The sequence below is a fragment of the Balaenoptera musculus genome, chromosome 3, assembly GCF_009873245.2.
Source record: "Balaenoptera musculus isolate JJ_BM4_2016_0621 chromosome 3, mBalMus1.pri.v3, whole genome shotgun sequence".
Lineage (NCBI taxonomy): Eukaryota > Metazoa > Chordata > Mammalia > Artiodactyla > Balaenopteridae > Balaenoptera > Balaenoptera musculus.
Window position 1 is genome coordinate 128228587 of NC_045787.1, and position 21340 is coordinate 128249926.

The window sequence follows — 21340 nt, forward strand, 5'->3', positions numbered from 1 at the left end:
GTTCTCAATAAATTGGAGCTAATATTTTTAATCATAATAATCATTGGTATAACTCAAGTCACAGAATGATAGAATTTCTGAGCCCTAAGTGATCTTAGCCATCATCTGGTGTAGCGCTCTTCCAGAAAATGAAAGGGGCCCAGACAGGCTCAGAGACTTGTGTGAGGTCGCTCAGCCATTCACTGCTTCCTGCGTAGGAAAACACGTCCTGGAACTTCTGCCGCCCATGAGACACCAGGCTTAGCACCTTATGGCCGAAAGGGAGCTATCATTAGAAAGAACTTTATGTCTTCATTAAATCAAAGCCACAGAGAATTCTACTTAGAAGTGCTAGATAGGCAGCTAGTTCAAGGTAGGACGATACTAAAAAGAACACAGTTGTTTTAAAATAGAACAGGAAAGACCAAAACAAAACAAAAACCAAAAACCCCACTGATTCAGACTTGCTGGTAAAGGGAACCATCTTTTCTTCTCAAAGTCCCACAAAGTATTTGGCTTTTATTCGTTAAAAGTAACTCAATTTTTTAAATATATAAATAAATAAAAGGAAGCCCCTTTTGCAGAAGGTAAGAGAAGAAAAGCAAATTGAGAATGAGGACAACGAAAAAGGGTAGAAATCCACAAAAAGAGGGCTTTGTAAAGAATTCAGCATTACAACGGCCACTGGAAGCTGATGGCCTGGAGTGATGAGACTTTTCTTTTGGCTTGTGCCTGAGGCCCCTACTCAACACCCTACTCCTAATCAGGGCAAAGCAGTTATATTGAAAAATATAAACTTAAATAATAGATTAAGTTTGCTTTTCAACTAAAATGTCCTTTGCTTGAAAGACTTAAGGTATCTGTTTTGAATTCTCGACTCCATATTTGATGGAACTGGACCCATCAAGGACATTCTATTTTTTTTTTCCAATAATTCAGTTCTCGATGCGTGTGTTTAGTGCACATGCACGTAACATGCAGATGGCGTTGAGATTTAAATTTCATTGAAAAGCATGTTAGTCAACTTGTGGTTGTTTCTATCTTAACCAAAAAAACGCAAAAAGATATTCCTCGTTCTCTTCCTTCCTTCGCCCTCCTTCTCCTTGCCTCCCTCCCTCTCTCTTTCCCTCCCTTTCTACCTTTCTTACAGGGAATCTAAAACAAATTGAACATGTTTAACCTGACGAATGAAAAGCCACTTGTATTGGCCACTGGAAAAAGCCAAGTACGGCTGATAGTCATGGGAGTATGACTGAGAGACACTTGATTTTTAAAATCCATCTATTAGTGTATCCTCCTGACCCCCCTAAAAAACACAAACCGAAACCCAGCATCCCATGACTGACTTTTTCCCTAAGTCCTGACAGCCCCACATTGCACATTCAGGCCCCGCTTTCAGTGGGGCTCTGGTCTGCACATTGGCTGCCAGCCTCTGACAGACATCCTCACTTCTGTCAGGGCTGCTTGTGGCCCAGGAAAAAAAAAAAAAAAATAGGGAAAACAAATGTTGCTAGTGAACTGGAAAAATAACACACTTGTAAGAATCAGCATAGAGATTACATGTCTCCTATTCTCAGAAAAAGGAAAATCAACTCAAGAAAAAAAAAAAAGAAAAGAAAACATCTCCCCACCACCAAACATTCCCACCAAGTTACAGGGAGTAGCGATCCTGGTGCTTGATCTCTCTCCTTCCTGTCTTACTGTGTGTGTGTATGTGATGTATGTGTCAGTGCGTCTGTCCGAGTGTCTGTCTCTCCCTCCCTCCCAGGATCATAGCACCAGAAGATGCTATGTTACAGAACTGCTGTACAGCAGCTTTGACAATAGAGTAAAACCTGCTGTCCAGGCTGTACAGAGGGGAAGATTCTACATCTTAAGCGCCAGGAGTGGATGGGTAAGAAATACCATACTGCAAAGAGGACAGTGCAGCCTCGTTCCATCAGACAGACACTAGCCCTGTGCTGTCTGCCACGCACACATCACAGTCCTGTGGGCCCTTCTGTTATTTTTCCATTGATGAACCGGGTAGCTTAAATTCCATATTGTCTGTTAAATGAGGTGTATCCAAGAGGCTGATAGCACAGCTGCGTTCCTAACGGACTGGAGTGAGAGTGAAGTTAACGCTAGCTGAAGTCAGTACAAATCCCCGTCTGATCTCTTGGTAGTCACCTGACTTTCGGGGAACACTCCACACCAGAATAACCAATACTTGCTGACTGTAGTAAACCTCACTAGTTTTTACTTACCCCATGTATGTGCTTTAACAAATTATCACAGACTGGTAGCTTCAAAGAGCAGAAATTTATTCACACAGTTCTGGAGGCCAGAAGTGTAAAAATCCCAGTGTCAGCAGGGTTGATTCCTTCTAGAGAGATTCTCCCATGCCTGTCTCCTAGCTTCCAGTGAATGTTGGCCATCCTTGGGATTTCTTGGCTTATCGATGTATCACTCCAATATGTACTTCCAAATTTACATCGCTTTCTCTGTGCATCTTCTTTCTTTCTCTTCTGAGGATACCAATCATTGGGTTTAGGGCCCACCCAAATCCCAGACGATCTCATTTTGAGATCCTTAATTACATATGCAAAGATCCTTTTTCCAAATAAAGTTCCAGGTAGACACATCTTTTGGGGGACACTACTCAAGTCACTACATCTAGTATCTACTCTCTAGTCTACTAGTAATAATACCTCAGTTTTTCATTAGGATACCCCAATTACTTCATGCTCAGCCCACAAAACATGGCTGGGCTCTCTGGGACTCCAAGGGTGAATCCGTGGCACAGATCAAGCCAATCAATAGCCCATCCCTACAGCCTCTCTGCCTGGATCAGCCTGCAATCTAGCTGTCCATTTAGATTCAGTCTTTGGTCATTTTCAGGAAGTTAATAGGGGTAAAACCTTTTTCTCCCAGAGCTGTTGGGAAAGTTAGAGGAAAGGTCTGTCTGAAAGAATATATCCCTGTAGAGTAGACTCAGGATGGGGAAAGAACAGAGAGTTCCTGGATCCACCTGTACCTGAAGGCACCCTGAGATTTCACAGTTACATGTTCTACTTAAGACCCCACACCCCTGACTTCACCTACTTGGGTGCTGAGTTTCCTTCATTTCCGAGTGATTTTTTTTTTTTTTTAACTGAGTAATGCATTATCATTCATTCCACTAATATTTGAGTGTCCATCAATAGCCATGCATGGTACTAATCACTAGGATAAAGTGATGATAATCAAAGATGGAGTCCCTGACTTCCAGAGTTTAAAGTCTCATAGGGATTGTTGAGATGTTCTAATGGGATTTCTGCAATGGGTAGGAGGGAGGCTTCGAGATCATCTAGCATCAATCCCACCTTTTCACAGAGGCACAGAATATAAGAGTAAGATCCATAAGCCAGAAGAGTCTGAGGGCAAATTTGCAAAACATTGTCATCAATCCCAAAGCTCCGGGGAAAGTCAAAGGTGTGGAAATGAGGGTAGACAGAGAAGATGGATTGCAGATTGGCTGCTCCTGTTCAGCCCAGAAGGAGCCTGCCCTCTCCCCAAGGTATTTTTAGTTTCCTAGCCTTAGAGATGATCACAGCACCCCGATCTGCTCAGTAATTCCAGATGAGGAAAGACCAGCAATAAGAGGAAAACACAGGCTTCTGGAGACACAGGCACCAGGAAGCACTTGGGTGTCTCAAAAGAAAAGCTAGCAACAGCCCCTCCACTGGGTAATCTTTCTAGATAAACTCACTGAGTAGTAAGCTGGCTAAATGTCTGCTAATAGAAACCAGTTATAGGTCACAATTGTGTGACATATTTAAAACACCATCACCTATTTCCAGTTCGACTATAAATTCCTAGAGGATAGGAACTCTAGGGGATATGGTTCCTTGGTTTGGCCCTCAGTGTCTAAACCTCCTTCTTATATAATGGAATCTTGTATTTCATGAAACCCAATCTACATGCCTCCATAGGAGCTAAAATGCCAGCCTCTTTTGGTTCTAGGGCATGGGTATGGCATCTGGGCTCTGCCAACTGGACGTATCAGCACCAAGTGTTGAAGCACACATCAGTGATGGGAGAAGTGGGGGTAACAAACTGTGATGAGTGGCCCCTGTGCTTGTGGACACAGTGTGCAGGATTGCTGCTTTCGACAGTATAAGGTGAGGCATCTGGTGCCCAGTGACAGTAACATCTTGGCCAGTCCTGCTAGATGATTTTAGGTGTTGCTGGCTCCACAGTCTCTGGACCTGCTTCTCCCATCTTCCTGGAGATTCCTATCTACTTACTGAATTCCTTTTCCGTTTAATGAGAGTTGGCTTCTGCTGTTTGTGACTAAGAACGCTGACACTGTTTCTTTGCGTTAATCCTCTAGCTAACCCCAACAGAAGAGGTGGCCAATGAGTAGTTATTTAAATATAGTATCCTTGTTGACAACCCCCCTGTTAGTTTTGCCAAGCAGGTATTATCTTCCCCCCTCCCCCAACAGAAGGGAAATGAGGTCCATAGAAGTTCAACGACTTACAATGTCACAGGGCTGGCAGTGAGCCATCCCTTTGCACGCTGTAACCAGAGGACACAGAATGCTGCTTGTGAATGCAACACATGATAATGAAGACATCTCTTATTTCTAATGTGGATATTCAGTTTTGCTTTGAAAAGTCATGAAATAAGGGTAGACTAGCCCTGCACTCCTGCTGGTAATGACCTACCAGAGCCAGGCCAGCCCTACTGTCTAGGGACAGAGAGCATACTGCCCAGCTCCTAACAGTCCCTGGCACCCCTTTTATCTCACACCCCACCCTCTTCACTCACATATCTGTCTGGTTGAGGAACTGTACCCTTCTACCTTGTAGAAAGCAAGAAAAAAGAATCCACATCTCACTGCTTCAGCATTAGAACGATATTCTGGATCTGAAGTGCAAAAGCTCAAAACAAAAAATAGCAACCTAAGAAGCCAGGATTCTGGCCAGTGGGTCAGGGTCTGATGAGGGATCGGGGGAAGAAGGGTATTAAAATGCCTTGACTGTGCTTCATGCTTTATTCCTTAGGTGCTAACCTAATTTTTTTAAACTAGAGTTCAAATGAGATCATGCAGAGTGCTTTTCATTTTTCATCACAGTTTCATTTTCAGATTACAAAAGTAGTCTGTGTTGTGCGGTTAACTTAGGAAACAAAAAGGCAAGAAAAGAAGAAACAACGTACATACACACCACTCAATTTCTCAATCACTGTTGGGGTATATCTACCATCTTGAATTCTCTCGTGAAGTGTTTTAAATTATAAAGTTCTCTACAAAGGTACGTTTTTGTTTTAATACACTTCGCCCACTGGTCAACTCCCACAAAACATAGAAACGGATAATTTGGAGTACTGGAAGTCAAAAGCAGGCATTCACAGACCTGGAGTCTAGGCAGACTAGGTACCCTGGTCACAGAAGAATTCTGGGACAGTCAGAGGTGAAGGAAGGGAGGGGGAAAGTTCCTCCGTCAGTCTCCAGGAAGGACAGGGTCTTGTATCCTAGTTGGCAGAGGTAGGGATTCAGTGATGTGGAATAAGTGCCCCAAAGCTTGGGATCAAAACAGACACTTCCCCCCAGGAAGGAAATATCGAGGCAGTGAGGCATGATTCATGTAAAAGGGTAACCATCCAGGGCTGGGAGAACGAATATAGCAGATGAGATACGCCCCCTACCACCGAGGAAAGGATGAGCAAAGCTGAAAGTTTATGGGGTAGGGGAGGTAAACTCAAATACCTCCAGGAGGCAGGCAAGTAATGTAAATGAATGAAGTAGGCCAGGTGTGAGGAAAACCAGACGCTTTGCTGGAATATTAAACACACAGGCGTATTTTTCATTTCCACAAACAAGTATTCTGTCTCACTTTTTGGAAACATGGCAGTCTTCTTCATTTACTTTTTATTTTCACACTTTTGAGAGAGATTTCTTCACTGCAGGAAAGACAGCAGGTCTTTGGATAATAAATGGAAAATTGACAACAGATCTTGGTTTCAGGGAGACAATTTCAAGTGGTGGTGCATCTACCAGACTGGAGAACTCATACCCCCTCTGAAGCGCTGTGCCCCAGCTAATAAGAATAAGAAAGTTAGAAATAAACATTGTTAGATGTTTCAAACTTCCAAGAGAAACCAGAAATACAAATGCTTACGTGTATTTTTCTGGCTTTTAAAGTGGGATCAAGGCTTATTTTTAAATTAAGTAGATTAACCAAATTAAACACATTCCTGTGCTCCCACAGGTACAAGGAACTGCCCGTTTGTGACTACCGCCTCATGCCTTTTTAGATTTCCTGCTGTAGTGACACATCCACTAAATCCAATGCGATGGACATCTGTGGCTTTCCTTCTCCTATACACTGTAAAGCCATAAAGTATGATTCCTAAAACTAGCACTTCAGGGGGACAGTGACAAATTCAATTATGACCAAAGGACAGAAAAGGAACATGAAACTAAACACACTGGGCAATACTTCTAGGAAAAGACAAATAATAGAGTAGGCTCTAGTGATAAAAGATTATATAGAATGCTATATAATGCTTTCTAGTTTACATGGTATTTTCACATCCACTATGTCATTGGAACCCACAATAAATTCCAAAGGTAGGCTGAAAGGTATTATTAACACCATTGATGAGAGGGAAGTACCAAAGGAAAGTGAATACATAGGAATGGTGGCTCAGAGGTTATATGACTTCCCAATATCATAACAATAAGCACTAGGAAGAAGGACTCATTAATTTATGAAAAAAGGAAAACTGACGCTGAGTATCATTTATAGAAAACACCATAAATTAGTTTTCCTCTTTGTAAAAATACTTTCACAAAAGCATTGAAGTCAGTAGAGTAGAAATGGTTGTGGAGAAGAAAATGGTTAACGTTTTTTGTTTTTTTTTGTTTCACTCATGCTTTGAAGAATTAATGCTGATGTCTAATAAATCTGTTTCATGTAAAGCGTTCAGTATTGTTATACTTAACCTTTATCTGTAAGAAAGAAGAAGGTACAGGGCAGTATTTTAGGTTACTGTAAAGAAGAACTTTCCACTATCAAGAGCTATTTACCTATAGAAAATAATATAGCACCAAGGGTCTGGATATTGGGTTCTAGAACCAGCAGTGCATGTGGCTTTAGCCAGGCAGCAATCTCCCGAGCTTCAGTTGCCTCTTATTTCAAATGGGTATAATAATACCTAGGTATGAAAAGGGATATGTGTGTATGAACTCTCTCTGCAAATTGACAAGCATTCCACAGACATATACCTAATGTAAGGTAGGCTAATATGATTGAAAAATCTATACATGTCTTTAAAATATTTTGTATTAAATTTAAACTCCTTATTTTGGAGTTCAAGGATCATATGTCCTCTTGTCCAACCCTACCCACCCAACCTCATCTCCCCCATGTCTGATCCCAACACTCTGGAACCCTAGGAGCCTCCAATTCCTGAGGCAGGAGACCCATGGATACATGGCAATTCAACCCACATGCTAAGCACTTAGTTGCTTCTCTCACCCAATCCCACACATCTTCTTGCCTCCAGCCCTACAGAAATTCCCCACGGACTATGCTTCCCCTCCATTACCACTCAGCTCTAGCATGCTCGCTATTCTCTACCCAAATCCCTCCTGTCTCAGAAAGACTCAAGTCTTAACCCAAAAAATTCTCAGTCTATCAGAATTGTGTTTTCCTGGAATTAAGAATTAGACCAACCAAACGTAGTTCAAAATTCAACTTCACAAGCTTAGCCTCTATGATCCTGTTTCTTTAACGAAAAAAATTGTGATCCTAAGGCCTATTTTCAGAGGCTGGTTTACACAGAGATTTTTTTTCCCCTCATGACATGGAGAATAGTTAACCCTTGATCACCCAGACCTGTGTAACAGTGTCTAGTATCGTGTGTGTGTGCCCTATCATCCTCGTCACAATGACTACGTCACAAGCTTCTGAGGACAAGAACTGTTCATTATATTTTGAGTACCTTCTCTCTCATAGGCACTTTTCTCAGCCTGGGGCTCTCAGAGAGGCTGGCGACCTCTCTTCTCACAGAGCTCACATCCTGAGGAGAGGCAGCTGATCAATTAATTATAACAAAAAATATTAAACAACATAACCAAAAATTAAAAAGCTGCTCCTAGCAAATGGTATAAATGAAATAAGCAGGACATGTGAGAAATACACGCCGGGGTAGCAAAGATACTGAGCTGCATTTTATAGAGAGTGAAAGGAGGGCTTTTTGAAGCCACGAGTCCTGACACATGAGAAGCCAGCTACGCACAGATCTGAGGGGGAAAGCGACACAGGCAAAGGGAACCAAGTAGAAACACAGAAGAAGGAACTTGCTCTGGGTCTTTGAAGAACAGCAGGAAGAGTAAAGGAGCTGAGCGAGGGGGGAGAATTACACCAAGTGATGCTGGAGGGGGCGGGGTGGTCTCCATATCTCATAGGGCTGTAAGCAGGGGAGGGCTCAGAGCACGTGCCTCTGATTTCACCATCGTTTCCTGGCGGCTAAGCTACAGCATCAGTTTTCTGATTCCCTTTTCATTTTTGTTTGCCATGTGATTTCATCTAGGTCATCCTTACCTTCGCACCTGGCAGGAAAATACCTGATGTCACTCCCAGAGTCCCTGTCCCCCACCACCCTGTCATCTGCAGGAGAGGCAGGTCGGGTGAGCGACGCCTGACCCATTTGAGAGTCCTCTCCTTCCAGCCACCAGTGCTGCACTCAGTGTGACAGCCCAGTGAGAACTGCTTCAGCCCATATTCTGCTTCTTGCTGGCATTTGGGAAGTTGGCTCCGTTGCCTGAGGGAGACATTTGAGGAGAGGTTTCCATAGAAACCCAAACTTTCTCTCCAGCTGCTCATGTATTGTATCCCTTTATTTTTAAATACACATCATTTTTCTTTTATCAGCTTTTGGGCTCTTGATTCTTTGGGTACCAAAGAAACAGTATCAAATCTTGAGGAACATGAGTTCTCTTATTCTCCATTCAACACTCTTTCCTAATTGTGCTTCTGTGGCCGACAGGAAGGAGACTAGAAGCTTCGATGACAAACTAACCATTTCTCCTATTAATATGCACTTGCCTTCTCAGAATCCCTTAGGTGGTTAGCTCTTTAGCACCAATGTACCATTGGCATCACTGGCTTAATAGAAAAGTCTTACTAAACCATTGTCCAAGCCTCTGTCTCCTTCCCCAACCTCCTCACTGGATGACTACATTCCAAATCTAGAAACACTTGCACTTTTTTTCTTATTCCTACAAGCTTAGGTCTTGTCTACTTTGGGCCATTAAAAGTGTCATTTCTTTGAGCTTCCTATCTCATACCCATTCTTAATTTATGTTAAACCATAGGCATCATTCTAAAAGTAGAAACTTCCTGACCTGCCAGAACAAGGTAAGATTCATCTGCTATGTTTTCTTCCTACTAATTTCCATAATTATAATGAAATCATTTCGGTGGTTATACGTTTGATATCTGTCTCTCTCCATTAAAATATAAACTCCTTATGGAACTGTGTCTTATAAATGTCTGTATAGACAGTATCTAGCACAGTGTTTTGGGATGAATAAAGAAATGAGGGGAGTACTTATATTTTAGCCCAAGAAAGAAAAAGAATCAAGTAACTAAATAAATTCTGTTTTGCGCATTTAGAGGGATGAAGTTTATTTTCTCCAAGGAAACAAGAATGTATGTCACCTGTTGTGAAACAAGTGGGAAAAGTAAATCTGTTTTGGTTTTAGCGAAGCCATCATTTGATATGGTATGGCTCAAAGCAAAGGATAACCGCATTTAAGAATTGTATAGAGGGTTTCATGTGGGAATCATGTAACTCTTCACCTCCGCTGTGTACGGCTGAGCAACAGTGAGCAGTAACGTCAGCGAGGGCCAGAATTTTTCCCTCCACATGGAAAGACAAGAGAGAAAATAGAGCGGAAGGGAAGACAGAGCAAAAGAAGGCAATGAGGGAGGTAGAGGGACAGACAGAATATTTAAGAAAAGGAAAAATAAAAAGAGACCACACCCAAGGAGGAAAGAGAAGAAAAGAGACTCATGGAGACTCCAAGTCCAACATAGAGAGGGAGGAGGGAGGGGCAATGCAAATGAGCTGGGGAGGAGAGGCCAGAGGAAGGGAAAGGCGCCAACCTGCATCTCAGGAGATGAAGAACTCTTGGTAATTTACAATTCTGTTCTAAGGAAATGGACAGATACTTGGCTAGATACCTGCCATGAGGCTGATGTGTGAGAAGATTTCTGTAAGCCTGCAGGTCAAACCTAATCATAGCAGCCAAGACTTACTGAGTCTCTGATATGTATGTTGGGTGCCTTCGACACACTGCTATATTCAGTCTTGACAAGAGCCCATTTTACCCATGAGGAAACTGAGACTCAAAGGCACTTGCTTCAAGGCACCCAGATGAAATGTGGCAGAGCCTAAGTCTGTCTGTCTGTCTATCTTCAAAGCTGGGCTCTGTCTATTATGCTACCCTGGCCTGACTCATAGAAGGGGCTTAAAAAAAAACAAAACAAAAAAACAGGTCCATCATTCTGCAACAAAACAGAGGGGGAGCCCTACAGAGTGAATATAATATGTGACACTCAACTCAACTTTCTAATAATGGAAAAGCTGCTCAAGAAGGGACAGAGCTTCTCTGTGAGGAAGGAACCTCACTATGTGGAATCCAACCTGATGTTCTTTTTGAAGTAAATTTGATTACATTACCCCCTTGCCTAACACTCTGTCATGGTTTCCCACTGTACTTGGGATACAGCTCTGAGTTCCCACCATGGCCTGTAAGACTCGGTACGATCTACCCCATCTGCCTCTGCAGCCTCATCCCAACGCTGGTGGGCAGGGCCATGCAGGTCCACCTCTTCCTGGTCAAGCCACACATCCATCCCAGGAATTGCACACGGTACCATCTGCCCTCACAGAAGCTTCTACCCTCCATTCTTCACTTGACTTCAGGTGACTTTGACCTTCAGAAAAGTCTCCCTAGATGTCATGATGTAATTTAGGCCCATACTTTCCTCTTCGCTGTTACACCTTGTGCTTTGCCTTTCTATCACAAGATTGTGAAAACCTCTGCATATGTAGCCATATAAAGATTTGGTTACTATCACTAGATAGTGAGCTCCAGAAATACAAGGACCATGTCTCTAGTTCACTGTAGTCTCCCCAACCCATAGTGCAGTGTCTCAGACGTTGTGGGATTATAAGAACTCAAATACTCTTTGTGGACTACTGACTGCAATGAACTTCATTAAGGAATGTTATTCAGGAAATGACAAAAGGAGTGGAGTAATTAGATGACCACTGAAGAAACTTCCAGTTACAACCATGACCTATGTTAATAGCTAGGGATATCACTTCCCACAACAAGAATTAACTTAAACTACTCAAATAGTGGGCGTCCTTTGGAAAACAGTGAAAACTGGCCTGTACACCCCACCTACCCATAAAACTGTTTTACCCTACTTTATGAGGTTTTTTTTATGTCTTTGTTCTCATATGCAATTTTTTTACATCCATTCCCTCTTTATTCCAAACACCCATCAGAAAGCCAGTGCCATAGAGATCCAGGTCCTCAACTACCACTAGGAAAATGAAAAACAAAATGAATTACCAACAGTATTAGCATCAAGACAGTCTCTGAGACAGACTGGGCCCAGATCTGCTCAGAGTCATCAAGGCATTGCCACACCAATGACTTTGCTATCACAATCCTAGGATTTTGAGTTCATGTGGGGTCCAACTCAGAAACCTGAACTGCAGGAAGACAATGGATCTGTTATTACACAAATAGTTTTAGATGCTGAAAAAGAGAGGAAATGAAAAGATAAGCAAACACAGACTGCATAATGCCACCTGGCTTCTAAAATAGTTCTCCCTCCAAAGTTTTAATAGCATGTCAGCTCATCTGAAATAAAGGTCTCTAATCACACAGAAAGTTTTTTAACTCAAATGATTTCATTTTCTATTTTGGTAGCTCTTGCAATGGTGCGATCGTGCTTTCAGAGAAAAGAATAACAGGAGATCCTGAATGTTTTTCTTGTACTGAGAGAAATTTCCACTTCTGCTGCCAAGTAACAAATGGGCCATCAGGCCCCGTGCTTCTTCAGCCAGCACTGATTGTGTATCAGGCACAGTGCTCGGCGCTGGGGGATAAAGTATGGAGCAGGAACAGAAAGGGCCTGTCTTCCTGGAGCTGGCAGTCTAGTACAAACATGGGTCCAGCTTACAGATCACAAACATGTTTGCCTTGCTGCTGTAATACACGCATTATTGCGCTTTGTGTTTTACAAAATCCTCTCACATCTATCATTTTTTTGTCATCCTCCCAACAACCTTGTAAGAACAGCATGAATGTTAAGACTTCCTTCTTTTCTAAAATGAAAGTAAGGCTCAGAGCCCAGAAGAACTGGCCATAAGTCACATCAGTCATGTTCTTTCAATTACACTAATAGCAACAAAAGAAAAAATGTTTAATAAGCATTTATAAATGCTTAACCCTTTTCACGCAATACCATAGTGAATTCTTGCAACAAATCTACGATCCTGACTTAAAATAAGTTATTCAAAATCTGAGCCTCATTTTTAAAGTCATTCAGCAAAAAAAGATTGAAGTAGAGATTCCAATCTAAGCAATGTGACTCTATAGCTAGCATTCAACCAGTGATTTACTGCAAATACAGTATAAGCCAGTCATATCCCTTATTTTAATTGGAGCAACTATCATAACAATCAATTTGAAAATAGAGTAACTGAGGTCCACAGAGGTTAAGAGCCACATTCAAGGTAATACATTTCAAAGTGTTGAAGTTAAAACAGCATCTAAATCCCCAGGATGTGAAATCCAACTCACTTTTCCACTCTGACAAGGGTTCTCACCCTGACACAACTAAAAGAGGAGAAGCCATTTACAGAGATCATCTGGTGTAAACCGCTGCTTCAAAGTGAATTGAGAGGTCCTCTCATACTGGACCTAGACTGTGTCAACATTCTGGGTGTAAGCAAGAGCTGAAAGTAGAACATTTATAGGGTCAGAAGGCTCAGGGCAACCCAACACCTCATGGGTACTGGACTCCCTTTTCTAAATGAAAGTTGATTCTCACCGACGTGTCAAGTTTTGCCAATCTAAGGAGGTTGACATCTTTCTCCCTTTCAAAGAAAGATGTTAAGAGAGCAATTCTCATTAGTAAGAGTATAATTAACTCATTAGTAAGAGTATAATTACTAATTCTCATTAGTAAGAGTATAATTAACTGGCGGTATACTTGGGTAGAATATAGGGTTAATTCAAGAGAGAGTCAGAAGATAAAACGCAGAGCAAGATTAAGTCCAAATCGTCCAAATCATCCGTCCATTCAAAAAATCATTTACTACTTTCTGTAAGACCAGTACTATGTTTAGTCCTAGGGAGCAAAGACGAACATGACAGACACAACCTCTGACCTCTAAGACCTTACAATCTAGCACACCATGAATCAGAGGACTCAGTTTATACTTTCTTTTTTCAGGTGCTGGAAAGCTACTGAGGGTTTTCAAGAAGGGAATAATTTGACCACAGCTGTTCCTCCCACAGATTCAGAAACTCTGAGTTGAAAAGGACCTCAGAGGTTATAAGCACCCTCCCTGTGGACGTTCATAGCTGCACTTTGCACTAATCACATACGGCTATTTAATATTTGAAATACATCTAGTCCCAACTGAGATGTGCTCTAAGTGTAAAAAGCACACAGGATTTTGAAGACTTGGTATAAACAAAAAGTGTAAGATCTCATTAAAACTTTTTTATAATGACTAGCAATAGACATGATAGTATTTTGGATATACAGTGTTTCCTTGTATCTGTGGGGAGCATACCGAAATCCATGCAGGATAGCAAAATCTGCTGGGGCTCAAATCCCCAGCTGGTGGTCTGTATCCACAGATTCCACATCCACAGATTCAACCAACTGTGGATCTTAAACACAGTCCAAGATCTGGGGTTGGCTGAATATGTGGATATTGAGCTCACAGTTACAGAGAACTGACTGTACTGGGTTAAAGACATTACTAAAATTAATTCTGTCTGTTTGCTTTTTTAATGTGGCCACTAGAAAATGTAAATTTACATAAGTGGCTTGCACCATATGTCTTTTGGACAATGCTGCTCTGTAGAATTCCTGATAAATGTTCAACCAGGCTTTCTTGAAAACCTGTCCAGATTAAACATTCACTGGTCCTTGAGAAAGTCCATTCTGTGGCTTAATGATTGCATACTAGAAGTAATTCTTTTTGTTAAGCCATAAATTCTGTCTTTCTGCATATTTTACCCATTGAGAATCATGATACTCTGCAGTGTCCTTCCAATAGCAACCTTCAGCTATCTTTTTATACCCCCTTCCATTTTCCCCAGGTCTTCCAGCCTTCCCTTGTTTCAAGTAAATACCTCCAGTTGGTTTCATTATTCCTTGCACAGTGTGTTTTCTGGGTCTCTGATGATCTCTATCACTCTTCTCTACACATTTTCTCAATTATCAGCATTGCTTCAAAAAGAAAAACATAACTTCTCTGGTTGTCTGGTTGGAGGTAACAGTGTATGATGGTAAAATGACACTTAGATTAGAACTTAGAGGTAAATTATTTCTCATCTCGTCCACCCTGTGCAAACTTATATAAATAATTTCACCTCACAGACAAAAGCTTATGAAAGTGAACTTAAAAGCAAAAGCAAACCAAACCAGAAGAAAAAAACTTGCTCCACATACAATCTCAATAATGAATCTTTATTTTTAACTGCCCAGCATTCATATCTCCTGCTAATAGAAGCCATCTTCTCCACTTTCAAATTGTGCCATTTTTCAGTTGTTGGAAGGAGGAAGAGTAGATTCACCCTGTACCTCCAGCTTCAGGAAAGGCTGAGGCCAGCGTTGGAGAGGCAAAATCACAGAAATTGGTTCAGTGACCAGCAGAGTACTCAGATGAGGCAAATGCTTTACGTGGAGAGAACCTGCTGCTAACAGAGGAAGCAGAACTCTAATACTTTGGGGTGGGGGACAAGACCCGATAATGCAATTCACATCATTGCAAACCCTGTTTCCAGCTGTGCTTCAAGTAATGAATTTTCTGGCTTTTTCTTTCTTTAAACTGAATTCATCTATTTCTTTTTTCCCTTAACATCAGTTTGAGTCTACATCCAAGAGCCCTGTTGCTCTGTTTTCAGACGCTGAAATGCTTCCAGATCCTTGACCCTGTTTCCAGAACTTCTGATTTGTCATGTATGTACCTGGCCTCACAAATGAACAGCAATGTTTTGCAAATAAACAGGGAAGGACAGGGACTTCCCTGGCGGTCCAGTGGTTAAGACGCCACGCTTCCAATATAGGGGGCAAGGGTTCGATCCCTGGTCACGGAACTAAGATCCCAGATGCACACAGAAGGACAGACACGTTGAGATGGTAGAAGTCAGGAATAGTAGAGCCCCGATTCTGAGTTTCTGTCTTTTTCTCTTAAGTAATATATCTATCAATCTTTCACCCATGTCATGGAAAAGCTACATGGTCAACACTTCATTTACTCAACTTGTATTTTCATATTAAAATGATACTTGTTCTATAGTTCCCCTGAGGTATATGGCAAGTAATTAAGTAATAGCACAGCATGCTCCTTTTATAAAATCAATGTGTGTGCAAAACCAAATCAACTTGCATTAGGATTCACAACACACTTCATCGGCACTTCTCATGGACCTTCAGTAGGCTGTATCTTACAACAGTTCTAGTTCTCTCCCCTGCACTCCCCCACCCCAGATCCTAACAGGTAGGTTTTATTGTAGCATCCAAGACGTAGAAAGGGCTTTAAGACATCGCTGCTTTATGCCATGACTTTATGCTCTCAGCGTAAAATGATTTCTAGAGAATGGGAAGAGACTTTCTCAATGTACAATACAGTTGGAGACAGAGCCTAGACAAGAATTTTGTGCTCCTAAAATACGGTATCATAGAGCACCTGTATTCTAAGTGGAACCCCCTGTTTAGAGGCCTCTTTGGGGAATGTAAATTGGGAGATCCCAATTTTCTTCTTTCACAAGATCATTTAACTGCATCTTGGTTTTTATAAAGTGGGCTTAACTCAGTTTGGGTGCATAAGCTGTTATTATTAATAGGACTAACCACTACTGTTTATCAACCAGGCAGCTACTATGTGCCTATGAGTACTATTCTGGCTTAATCTCTATAAATACCTCTGATGTTTGTACTCTTAGATTTTCCCTTTTTACAGAAAAGGAAGCTGGGATTTAGAGAGGCTATGTAGTTGTCCTAAATCAGACATCTGATAAACGGTCAACAGGACTGAATTCAATTTCCAGCTCTGACTCTAGAGCCTGAATTTTTAACATGAATATTCTATCTTCTCAGAAAGATTAAGCAAACTTTTGCATTAGAACATGTCTGGAAACAGACAAGGCTGTAAAATTAGAGTGATCACTTTCTGAGCCCTCACTGACCTGTAAAACATTTCAATATATCACCAGCTACACTCAGGAACATCCCTGTCCAAGTCTTCTGACCCACTATTTAAATGCACAACAAACAAAAGTTCATAATTCACTTACATCTGGGATACATGTTCAATTAGTACAGAAATTTTTTAGAAAAATTTTTAAAAGAGACAGAAATGTAAAACAAGAGACAGAAGAGCAGGACTTCCTGCTCTTCTTATTCCCACTGCATCTTCTGCCCTCACAAATTGCAGACCACACATCTGATCCAGCTGAGTGTCGCTTTTCAACACATGCAGAGGATCGTACTTCAAAAGCCCTGGATTAGCTGTATGGTAGTTATCTATTGTTGTGTAACAAATTATCCCAAAACTTAGTGTCTTAAAACAATACACATTTTTGGCAGAGATTAACAAACTTATTTTAAAATTCATATGGAAATTCAAGGGACACAGATAGCCAAAACAACCTTGAAAAAGAAGTTGGAGGATTCACAATTTCCAATTGCAAAACTTACTACAAACCTAGAGTAATCAAGACAGTCTCGTACTGGCATAAGGACATATAGATCAATGGGATAGAATTGAGAGTCTAGATATAAATCCTCAAATTTACAGTCATTTGATTTGTAACAAGGATACCAAGACAACTCAATGAGGGAAAGAATGGTCTTTCTAACAAATGGTTCTGAGGCAACTGGATATCCACAGACAAAAGAGTGAAGTTGAATCCCTACTTAACACCATATACAAAAAATAACTCAGAATGGATAAGAAACCTGAATGTAAAAGCTACAACTATAAAACTCTTAGAAGAAAACATAGGTCTAAATCTTCATGATGTTGGATTAAGCCATGTTTTCTAAGATATGACACCAAAAGCAAATCAACGAAAGAAAAAAAAATAGATAAACCTGACATTATCAAAACTGTAGACTTGTGCTTTAACAGACACTATAAAGAAAGTGAAAAGACAACCCACTGAGTGAGAGAAAATTTTTGTGAATCATCTGCATGATAAGGGACTTATATCCAGAATATACAAAAAACTATTACAACTCAAAAGTAAAGACAAAAAAGTGACCAAGGGTCTGAATACACAATCCTCCAAAGAAGATATACAGTCAGTAAGCACATGAAAAGATGCTTAACATGATTAGTCATCAGGAAAAGGCAAATCAAAACTACAGTGAGATACCAATTCATAACCACTTCTATGTCAATAATCAATAAGACAGATAAGTGTTGGTAAGGATGTGGAGAAGCTCACAACAGGCATTTTGGAAAACAGCTTGGCAGTTCCACAAAAAGTTAAACATAGAGGCTCAGCAATTTCATATACGTATATAGACCCTACATATACATGTACCCAAAAGAAATGAAAACATATGGAGCAATACCCACCTTGTCCAGAAATCAAAGAAGCTGAAAGAAGAAGCACTTTTAGTTGCTGCAGGCTCACCTGCTGTTCCAGGCCAACCAGGTGATGCAGGAGACAAGCTGCAATGGTGTTCAGTGCCTCATGTCCTGCTACAACTCAACCTACAAGGCAAGATGGTTATAGTTCCATTTCTGACTTCCAAATCTCATGCAAAATGTCTCCATGCTAATCCATAACTAGGTAAAAAAGGGAACTCTGGGAAGTGTAGTTTCAGTTTAGCTAGATTAATACAACACAAACTAACCTCAATTATTATTAAAGAATTTGTAAGTGAGGTAGGGAATGGTGTTCAGTACACAAATTACATTTCAGCCTTACCCAGAAATGGAAACTTGTACTAAATTCCCTGGTCTAAATTTCTCTTAAATTTAAGAAAGCTTCTGCAAAGGGTATTATGCTCTTTAAAAAAAGGTTTCTCAACCTCAGCACTATTGACATTTTGTATTGGGTAAATCTTTGTAACAGGGTGTTTTCTGTGCATTATAGGGTGTTTAGCAGCACCCTTGGTATCTACAAACTAGATGGAGTAGCACCTCCCAGTCTTCACAATCAAAAATATCTTCAGACAGTGCCAAGTGTTTTCTGGGGGCACAAAATTGCCTCCAATGGAGAACCACTGCTTTGAATGATACTAAATATGCAGCATCTTTGTTTTGGAATAAACTCATGTTTAGCTGAAAATATATTATATGTTATGCTGCTTATACATTTAATTCCCTAGATGATGTTTTTTGATTATGTAAAATTCTGCTTTACATAAATATTAATTCACTACATTGGAAGAGACTGTCTCTGTTTGACTTTGAGTTAAAGCTTAATAGCAAGGCTCACTTGGTCAAGGTCACTAATTAAAAGCAATGGATGTATTAGCTTTAGAAGAACCCATCTTTTATCTCAACAAGGGGAAGGATACAGCAGATCATGGATGGCCCTAGGCAAATCTATGCCTATTTCAAGGAAGTTTAACAAATTAGTTCCCTTGGTATAAAAGGCTACAGAGATGATACTCTTTCAATAGTGAATCGTCTTTCTTGACCATTTCAAATTTTCATTTGTTATTACAAACAAATTATGCTTTTTTAGAGTGAAATGGTTGGTCTCAATCTTATACTACTGAATGACATATGCTGCAAAAGTTTCACATATTTCAAAAATGACTTGCTGAGGAAAAACACTCTTTGACATAAACCACAGCAAGATCTTTTTTGACCCACCTCCTAGAGTAATGGAAATAAAAACAAAAATAAACAAATGGGACCTAATGAAACTTCAAAGCTTTTGCACAGCAAAGGAAACCAAAAACAAGACGAAAAGACAACACGCAGAATGGGAGAAAATATTTGCAGATGAAACAATGGACACAGGATTAATCTCCAAAATATATAAACAGTTCATGGAGCACAATGTCAAAAAGACAAACAATTCCATCAGAAAATGGGTGGAAGACCTAAACAGACATTTCACCAAAGACAATGGCCAAGAGGCTCATGAAAAGATGCTCAACATCACTAATTATTAGAGAAATGTAAATCAAAACTACAATGAGTTATCATCTCACACCAGCCAGAATGGCCATCATCAAAAAATCTAGAAACGATAAATGGTGGAAAGGATGTGGTGAAAAAGGAACCCTCCTGCACTGTTGGTGGGAATGTAAATTGATACAACCACTATGGAGAACGGTATGGAGGTTCCTTAAAAAACTAAAAATAGAACTACCATATGACCCAACAATCCCACTACTGGGCATATACCTTGAGAAAACCACAATTCAAAAAGAGTCATGTACCACAATGTTCACTGCAGCACTATTTACAACAGCCAGGACATGGACCCAACCTAAGTGTCCATCGACAGATGAATGGATAAAGATGATGTGGCACATATATGCAATGAAATATTACTCACCAATAAAAAGAAACAAAATTGAGTTATTTGTAGTGAGGTGGATAGACCTAGAGTCTGTCATACAGAGTGAAGTAAGTCAGAAAGAGAAAAATACCCTATACTAACACATATATATGGAATCTTAAAAAAAAAAAAATGGTTCTGAAGAACCTAGGGGCAGGACAGGAATAAAGATGTAGACATAGAGAATGGACGAGGACACAGGGAGGGGGAAGGGTAAGCTGGGACGAAATGAGAGAGTGGCATGGACATATATACACTACCAAATGTAAAACAGATAGCTAGTGGGAAGCAGCCGCATAGCACAGGGAGATTGGCTCAGTGCTTTGCGACCACCTAGAGGGGTGGGATAGGGAGGGTGGGAGGGAGGCTCAAGGGGGAGGGGATATGGGAATATATGTATGCATATGGCTGATTCAGTTTGTTGTACAACAGAAACTAACACAGTATCGCGAAGCAATTCTACTCCAAGAAAGATCTATTTAAAAAAATGACCTGCTGGACAAGTTAATATTATCAAGAGAGAAGATTCAACTGGTTGCATCTTATCCTTTGTCAAATCATACTCTAACTCAAGGACAGAAAACTTGAGAATCTGCAGGGGTCAAGTAGGCAAGGTTAATTGCACACTAATTCTTAGGAACTACAGTGAACTGTTAAGTCTATGCCCCACCTAAAAACGTATAGAACTTCTGGTTATAGATGCCACTTAAGAAGGTGCAATTTTTTGTTATGAAGCCAGGAGTCCATATATTTACATGAAATAAGTTGTCAACCAATTCAATTGTTAAAAATCATTACAAGGCAACACCACATAGGAATAAGTGTGTGTGTGTGTAAGTACATACCTGTGGGTAAAAGCAGGGCTCAGTTGGTAGAGATGGTGTGTATTCATTTGTATACACATCTGTGTACATGTGTGTATATACAGGTTTATGAGTTTGTCTCTAGGGTGCATTCACCCATCAGGAGGCTAGATGGTCATTTTTACTCTAATCAATCAACCAAAAGGCAAAAAAAATTACTAATAACAAGGGAGGTGGGAAGATTAGTTATTTCAGAGGATTTCTCTCTCCCTACTCAGTCCTAAGTAGTTTCTCAGTAACATCAATAACTCAGTATTGCCCCACATTGTGGAAGTATCCATGGTAAGCTTACTGTTATCCCGACCAGTAATAAAAACTTCCACGTTCACAAGAGAAAACTGAGGATCAGGTCACAAAGCCTAGAAATAGAGAAGCCAAGGCTCAAACTCAAGCCTCCTGAACGCTCGCCCAGTGTCCTTTGGCTACTACGTAACTTATGTCTAGGACACTGCGGAAATTACCTGCCTTAAATTAACATAAATCTATGAGGGCTCTGTGTGCAATCTTTATTCTTGAAAAAGACTATTTTACCCTGCAGGTCCCCAAGTGGAAATCTGACAAATGTTGTGCTGAAAACAAGTTATGCTGTATTGTGTGTGCATTAATTTCTTGGCTAATATTTCAGTTCACTATGTTGTAAACCCCTTCAGAGTCATCATGATCT